Source organism: Apis dorsata, unplaced genomic scaffold (assembly GCF_000469605.1).
Source record: "Apis dorsata unplaced genomic scaffold, Apis dorsata 1.3 scaffold_243, whole genome shotgun sequence".
NCBI classification, from domain to species: domain Eukaryota; kingdom Metazoa; phylum Arthropoda; class Insecta; order Hymenoptera; family Apidae; genus Apis; species Apis dorsata.
This window is the reverse complement of record NW_006263522.1, coordinates 82,899-92,018: the sequence shown is the minus strand read 5'-3', so window position 1 is coordinate 92,018 and position 9,120 is coordinate 82,899. Positions and strand designations below refer to the sequence as shown.

The 9,120-nt window shown below is 36.7% G+C and overlaps 1 long non-coding RNA gene across 1 annotated transcript in view; it reads right to left on the bottom strand.

Moving 5' to 3' along the window:
- Positions 1-5,302, bottom strand: part of LOC102680346 — a 39,086-nt gene extending 33,784 nt beyond the window's left edge. The window contains exon 1 of the long non-coding RNA XR_421804.2: positions 5,231-5,302. This is a non-coding gene — a long non-coding RNA (uncharacterized LOC102680346). The remainder of the gene's footprint in view (positions 1-5,230) is intronic.
- Positions 5,303-9,120: the final 3,818 nt, after the last annotated feature.

Here is a 9,120-nt window from a genome sequence, read left to right as displayed (position 1 = left end):
GGGGGGGGGGGGGAGGGAGAACGTTTAATAATGTATTGCGAGGGTGGGTTCAACGTTTCGGAGGATGAGAAAAGGCTGATGAAGATACATCGCGACGTATTTTTAGAAATTTCTCGTCCCCTTCGCCTCTCTGTAAAAAAGGAAAGTCTCTTCTTTAAAACCGAAGGGACGTCCTTGGCTTCCTCGCTTTCTCCGTTTGCTTTGCTCGCGTGATTTTTGAATCGAATTACGATGTCTTGCGAAGTTCCTTTTTCTTTTTGTTTAAATATATTTTTATTTTTAAAACCATGATATTTTATCAATTATCAATTACCTTATTTCGTAATTTTTGATTTTCATCATCTTTAAATTTCTCGTAGATCGCCATATTTTTATTTTTCCATGAATTTCGATCCATCGAATATTTGAATTTCTCGCCATTGATTCGTATTTTATCAGCTTTATAATAATAACAATTATTTTCATTTTTATTTTTCAGAAAATAATTTAATCTTTGCTCGTCAAAATCGCAATGGAGGATTTCGCAGTCCCGTTTAAAAATAACGATTAACGTGTAATTCAAAGGAAGCGTCTTCGTTCCGAAGGATACGATCGAAAGATCGAGCCTACGAATGACGTGGGAATATCTGTTGAGGTATTTCATCCGTCGATCTTGACAATTTTTAAGAGTATTTTCGCGTCAGTGTAACCATCCCTGGTTGTTTTAGATGCCAATGGAGACAATCTTCGTGGCCTTTTAAATGATAATTTATTCATATCAAATTTTATGTAGTGGAAAATTGGAAGGAAATAATTTCTAGAATTTTTAAATATCCTGCGATATTACTTTCGAATCGATACTTTTCTAGAATACGAGCAACGATTCTCTTTATTATACGAACAACTGGAAGTTTGAAAATTTGAAAATACTTCCAAAAGATTGAAAATTTTCAGCATGAAGATTCGTGGATAAAAATTAGAATCGAAATTTGAATATTGAAAAGTTAAAACAAAGACGGTGGAGATGAATTTCAAAGTGCAAAACTCTCGACTGCGTGCTTCAATCTAGAGAAAAAGAAAGGAAAAGAAAAAGAAATGTTGCGTCGAGAAGACGAAGTCGCTTTGCGATTTCAAGTGCGATTCATTTAGCAAAACGGAAAAGTCGAGTGGCTTCTCGCTCGAGACTGACGCCACTTGTCGGCGAGGAAACGAGGAATTAAAAGGAAAAGCGTGTTAAAGGGGAAAGGCTTCGACCATTCCCCTTTCAACGTTTCCGTAACCAATAACGAAATCCCCTTTTCTTCATTTCGATCGAGCCACTCGTCGATCCGAAGATTAAATTAAGCATGTTTCATTATTTCCCTCGATTATTCCCGGAAACGGAGTGAAAAATATTTTATATACGAGTGGAGGGATTGAGGATGAATTTGAAATTAAAAAAGGTAATAAGATTGATCCCTGCTAAGGATGAAAGTGTGAAAGAAGTTGAAAGGGAGCTTTGGTAAATTAGATTCCATTCTGTAACTCTATGCTATTTAAGCATCGATCGTTAATTATCAATTTTCTAACGAGACGAATAAATAATAATAGCGTGTTCTGATACAATGCGAGGTATACATAATACACTGTCCTCGTTTTGCAGGAATGCAATTCGCTGTTATTCTATTAGCAACGATGGTTTGTGCAACGGTTTAATTACTTTAGACGTATCCTTGAAACTGATATCGTGCTTTGAATTGTAAATTTAGATAATCAGATAATGCGCTATAATTAACGATATAGAATATCTACCGTCCACAGGGATTAGGACAATTATGAAAAAAAAAAAAGAAATTAAGAAAAATTGTTGAAAACTCTATGAATTAGAACGTGTCCAAACGTAGAGAACGTAATGTGAAGAATTAATTTTCATTGATTTTCATCGAACATTTTCAATGTTGATTGTTATAAACTTGGAATGGCATCTCCTTTTAGATACGAATGAAATTTCATTTACAAATTTTTTTCAAGAATCGACGAAGCATATTGGATTATTCGTTCCATTCGATCGTTACCTGGTAATCAATTAAATTTTCTTTTCCTTTTTCTCTCTTTTTGAATTTCATAGATTTGGATCTATAATCTACTCCCATCACGTTACCTTTCCTTCTCCGAACGAAAAATATTTTCAACGATTCTTTGTTTCCTTCTTCCTCCTCGTGCAGATGAAAATTTTCAAAAAATCGAGGTACAATTCGATTCAATTTCGAAAGAAAAGAAGAAAAAAAGAAAAGAAAAACACGAGCAGATAATACCGTGCCCGCGGTAAATAGCTGCCTGTTGCTGTTCTCAAGGGGGTGGAAATGTGGTAGGTCGTTGCTAGCCGGGTTGTGCACCCCACTCTGCAAGCTGCATCGATCGGCTCTAGCCGGTGCAACAACCCACGCATACTGACCCCATACGTCCTTGTAGCTCGAGGAAGGATAACCAGGATACGGTGTTTTTGAACCTCGACATTTCGTGCATGGGATTATCTCCGATACCTGACAATCATTGACGAAAAAGTCAAGTTGATTTTCGACGATATTATTTCCCCTTTCGAGATAAGATCGATCATTCTTTTTTTTCTTCAAGAAGAAGAAGGAGAAGAGAATTTAATCGAAACAATGATCCTCGAGAGGGTGAATTTCGCGATTAATAAAATTCTAACAAAATTTCTCAACCTTAATTACGATATCACTTAACGGATTCGATTAACTTGGAAACGTTCTCGGAACACACACAGTAGAACTAATTGTTTCGAAACTTGTTTGGTACACATCTATCGATTTGCATACGCGTTCTCGGTAGCGGATCATTGAATCGCAAAACGATTTCCACTCGAGTATCGAGAACTTCGTTAAATAAAGTTAATGGACGTAAATATAAAAATTCTTGGAATTATGCGAACCGTGAAAACGCTGATCGAACGCTTTCAAGAATTAAATTCCAGTTTACCGCCTCGTAATTTATTCCACGTGTTGATTAATTAAAATCCGCTCGATGGATCAGGCATGGGTTATTTTATTCCAAACGAAGAGAGAGCTTTGATTATCATTATTATTATTATTATTTTTTTTTTTTTTAGCTTGTATACTATTGTACAAATGTTTATGGATGCGTTCAATTCGAATCAATGGGAATAAAGGGAGATCGACAATGTGCTTTCGCCATTCTTAGAGTTAGAATTTGCTTTGATCATTGAAATTTGACCTTCTGTTATCGAGCTTGTGTAACAGAGACTTGGATATGTCAGAGGTTATTATTATATACCGCGTGAACGTACCGAGGATGCGAACAATGATGGATAAATAAGCGTGGAACTTCGTTTAAAGATTCCCTCGAAATTTTTATACATACGAGAAAAGGATTAAAGGGAAGAGAAATTTGGATTTTTATTGATTGATGAATATTTCGATCGAAGCAAAATATTTTATCTTCCAAATTTGCAATTATATATAATTATTCGTAATACTTAATACTCGTTTGTGAAAAATTTAAGAAATTGAGCTTTGATAATGCACGATACATCGTGTATGCGAAACTACTTGCTCCATTAAAATTGAAAGAAGAAACGTTGGAAAACGAGTGTTAAAAATTTTTAATTGGAAGGAGGAATATAAGATAAGTATCTTTTGTGCACAACACACAAATTAGAAATTCAGAACACGTTATTGCTGCTTTTGAATTATGAACTATACACTTGTGTTCTTGACCCGAGGTTTAATGTAACACAATGGTATGAAAGAATCCTACTCCAAAGACTTTGGAGGATCGATATTGTGTTCAAATCAATTCCTTTTTGACGATCCTCCGTTTAGAAATTGAATCTCAATTGAATCGCTTTCGAAATTTCAAATTTCAATTTGCAGGCGATTACAAAATTTTCGATTCGAGAATTAACGTTCGTCGGATCGGAACGAATAACAGGATAGTGTGACGTGGGGAAATGAGTTCGGGGTCTTGCGAGGTCGTCGCGATGAAATCACCCGGGAATTGGTATTAAAAAAAAAAAAAAAAAAAAAAAAGAGGAAGAAGAAATCTTAGTCACCCGTACATTATTCATACCAAAGCGTTATACAAGTATCGGTGTTAATCGAGGTTAATATTTAACTTCCGGTGAGATGAATACATCGAGTCCAATATCGGAATATCGTTCTCTTCAAATTATGCAGAATAAGGAAGCAGATGTAAAATAAAGTTTATTAGATTTACACACAATATACGTCGTTGCAAAAACAAAAAAAAAAAAAAAAAAAAGAAAAAGAAAAGAAGCAACCCTCGATCACAAGATTGCATCATAGCGCAATTATAAATTCATATAAATTATGAATTCAATATAAATTGGTGATTCGTTTTAACTATGCACCCTTTTGTTGGACAAAAATTTAAATTTAACTTCGATGAAAAATGAAATTTTGTTTAAATATCGTTAATCTTGCGAATCTTAATTTTTGGAACATCTTTTGGAATATTGTTTTCGTTATCTTGGCGATTATTTCACCGATGGTAAATTCTTAATTAATTTAATTCCTACATCGACTTTCGATAAATTGATTCGATTAATTTTTTTAATCCCTCTTACTTATCATTGAATTGTGTTTGTGAGACACCTGTGTCTTTACCAGGCTGCATCCTACGCGAACTTAAACGCTCGGTTTAATACAAGCACGGCCGAACCTTGACACGATTCTTCTACTTCTCACAATTGAGAATATGAACTAGCTAAAGGCGACCAAACTTCGCCGTATCTAATTGTAAGCGAGATCTCTCAGATAGAATATATTCTAGGATAACGCTTATAAATAACTCTGCTCCACGCTTCACCACTTTTTCGATTACTTATTCAAACAAATAATCGACTAACTTAATTATTTAATAATTTCATTCACTTGAAAAACTCGTAAAAATATTTTTTCGATATAGAATTATTCGAAAATATCAACACTTTTCACAGGAAAGGGGATTATTATAATTTTCCCTCGTATTCGAATACTATATAAAAAAAAAGAAAAAAGAAAACCCTGATCCAATCGATCATGAGGGTTAACGACGTCCTTGACGCAGAAACACACGTATATCGAATATCAAGCCCAATAAAGAACGTATATAACATACGTAGACATCGAAGGAGATCGGCCAATAAGACGGCCGAATACATATTTCATACGATTTTGGACGAGGGTAATTGGTCGAGAAAAACGGGACGGGGTTAGAAAACAGAAGAAGTTACCGCCTTTTGTTTCGATCGAGCCGGGGTTTAATTAATCCACCTCGTCGCTGCTCGTGTTGACGCGAAATTAAGGACGGCCGGGAATTATTAACTAATTGTGGAGGCCTTACGCGACATTCTTGGCCGCGTTTTAGGTTCACCTAGCCGCCCTGACCGGCCGGCTGGAATTGTGTCAAGGTCCTCGATAGACTGAACTTCGGCCGTTACAAGTGTGGAGGCATACACAAGGAGTGGAAGGCCTAGCGCCAAGGCAATCTAGATGGCGTGGGGTGGCCATCGACGCGGAAAGATAAATTTTTCATCACGATTTTGTTGACACTAACTTAAAAAATCCTCTTTCGGGATGGACGAGTTTTCGTTTCGTATACGCGGTTTAGTTTCCTTTCAGCGGAGAAGCGGAAGTTCCTTCTTCCTTCTTCTCCACGGTTTAATTTATCGATTGAAAATTTTATGAAAATTTTTTTCTTCTAATCGCACGCGTCCAGTCTCTCTTTCCCGAAATTTCTATACATTTTTACAGAACTCGGGTGTAATAATGTTATATTATTACGCAAGAGGGGAGAGGGATTATTAAATTATTACATAATAGGAGGTAATAAGCGTAACAAGAAGTGTTTACATTCCTTTACGTTTTATTCGGCAGGAATTATATAAGACTTTATTATTTAATTTGATGTGTTACAATACGGATATTACAATATGTTGTAACGATATTACATAACGGAAAATAATTCACGCTAATGATATTTCAATTATCAGGATATAACGGAGAAGATCGGGGGAAGGATTACGGATTAGCAGCCGTTTCGTAATTCATTGGGAATGGTTTTAGAGGGATATTTAATCCCCCACAGAGTGCACCCTTGGAAAAGGAAATTAAGCTGTTCAAAGCTTTTAGGAATAATAATTCGTTGCTCTTTTCTCGTCTTCATTAACCAAACGAAGGAAGAATTCTTACGGAGGATCCATTTTGTCTTTTTGAAACCTTTCCCAATAATTGTATTATCTATTTACGTTTCACACTCTTATTCCTTCTTTCCGAAAATTAATCGAACGTTTTATTTTCAAAACATTGGAAAAAACTTGGAAGATTAACCAAAATACTTATCGAGTTATATATTTTAAAATTTATTTAAAATCCTCGCGTTTTATATCTATTTTTCATTAATTTTCAATTGGACGATTAGGAAGCGTAGGAAGCGGAGGAATGTTAACGAGAATGAAAGATGGAAAGATTCCATGATGCGACAAGCTGCAAGATAACCGATCTGTGCGCCAGGGATCACCTGTTTGTCGTCGGATGACGATCGTCTGGTATGCGAGAGATCGATCCGATCCGTTTCCAACTCGACGAAGGACGATTTCTCTTCCTTTCGTCATTATTAATCGAGCAGAGTCTGCGAGCGCGGAAAGCGTCGAGTGGTATCAGGACCTTGAAAAGGGGGTCGCACCTGCATCCCATCTCTCACGATTCCTCGCTTGCTTTCCACCTGAGGAGATAGACCAACTATGGAAAGTATGGGCGATAAACAGGCGACTCTTATTCAAACTCAATATTTCCTTTGTCGAGTTGGAGAGAGAGAGAAAGCTCGTAAAGATTTATTAATATTAAGCATCTTCTTTCACCTGCTTCGAGAAATTGTTGCCCTTTAACGAGAGAGGAAGATCTTATATAGTGTTCAACAGCTTTTATTCAAGGTCTGATTTCAAAGTCTGATCGAATAGAAGAATTTTGGAATAAAATACAAGATTTCATTCAGGTTTGTTCGAATCTTTTAAGGTATTTAAAACCTCGCTCATTGCTCGAGATATTAACATATTCGTATATACTCACGTAACATCCTATTCTTTTTTTTACAAATGATTTATCTGCCCAGGAAAACGATAGAAAAAGAAGAAGAGAAAGATAAAAAGGAATATTCTAAACGATGGAAAAAGTTAGATCGAAGGAAAAAATTCGATCATCACCTTGCGATTTCATCGTATTATGTCAGATTTCTCCCTGAGAGGTTATTTTTCGATCCTCCTTGCCTGGAGGATTACTTTTCAAGACGGCAGGCAGAGTCGGTGAAAGAAGCTCGTGCCCGGTTTTCGGGCACGTGGAGGGCAGGCCGCGAACAGGGTCGAACAGTGTGAACACAATGTGTGGAATACATTGAATAAAAAACGAGCAGGTGGTTGGGACGAGCAGCGGTCTCCTCAGCCAACACCTGCCACCAACGAAATGCTTTTTTACGGAGATATCAAACTCCGTACAGAACACATCTTGCCTTTCCAAGGATCCACTTTGTCCATAAATATAAATGTAACACGGGGAGAGCACAATTGAGTATCAAATGAAAATATTAGGAAGATGAGGAGATAATCCTTATTTAAATATGTTACGTATTGAATTAATTGGATTAATTTTGATTCCTTGAAGAAAGGGATGTTTTTTGTACCTTCAAAGCATATATATATATATATATATAAACGGAATCAATTATATATCTTCCCTCCTAGAATGATTATAATCGATTAATTAATCGAATATTTAAATACTTAAAGATACGATCTTATTATTCGACGATGGAAACATTGGAGATACGAATCAAGAATTATTCTATAGTTTTCACGTGGCATCGGGGAGAGGTTTATCAATCAAACCTTACATCATATAGGTTCACGCGTGGCGCGTGTGACCTACATAGGAGGCGTATAAAAATGTGTTCCCGACAGTCATGTGCCAAACGCACGGGATCCAGGGTGTCCGTCTGGCGTGACGACCCAGAAAATCGACGTTGTTGAAACACCTGGCCGGCCACCTTCCTCGCGGTTGTACGTTTCACCACGTGACCCTCGGTAGTCGGGCCCAGTCCTTGATAGACCGAATACATAATTTTAATGTATTGAAAAAGGAGAGAAAGAAAGAAAGAAAGAGAGAAAATGAAACGATTAATCTGACCCCTCGATAACAGTCATCCGTTACGTACATCCGTTTCAAACGTCGCCTTTCCTCTGCACTCTCTCCGGCACAATTACTCGTTTCCGACGTGGAACGCCATTTTTTATTTTCTTCCGTTCAACCTCCCCTCGGGAAGGGATGTTTATTGGACTTATATATTTGGAATATTACATCGAGGTTTTCCTTTTTTTTTTTTTTTTTATTATAAACATTCAGGCCATCTTCTTTAAAGATAAATAAGAAATCGAATTAAATCGAATCGAATTTTGACGTTTGAAAATTGGAAATGAAAAGAATTATTATATCGTGGCATATTTGTGTTACGAGTCATTTTATTTCTTCGTGTGTTTACGAGTATAGGCATGAACACTGGTCTTAATCCGGCCAATTGGGTATAATGATGCCCAGTGCACGTTTTTCAAAATTACTTATTTATGGGCAGTGGTCAATTAATGTTTAATTATACGGAAGAGGCATAAATTACGATAAATTATAAGATAGTTTAACCGTGAACGGTCTAAAAAGAGATCCACGAAGAAGATCGATTATCCCGTAATCGTCGTGTACGAAGGACAAGCTTTTATTATTATTTAAAATATCAAAATTAAATGGGAATCCTTCTTTCAAGTGGACAACTTAAATGTATTTAATCTTGATCCAAATGATTCGATTTATTCCACACAATTTTTCAAACGATCCAAGGGGAATAATTGTTGTTGTTTCGCAAGAAAAGATTTTCACAAGATTTCTTGTCCGTCGAGTATCTTCGAAATATCGAGCAACGACCTCGAACGAGGAGGATCGGTGGATGGAGGCAGGTGGCCGACCCGTGGTGTCCCGAAAAACGAAGATGTCCAATCACTACCTTGGCCGGTGGTGTTGGGTTCGACCCGGCCGAGACTCTCGCTTTCGACTCTCCAACAGTTGCGAAAACATCGATTCAGGA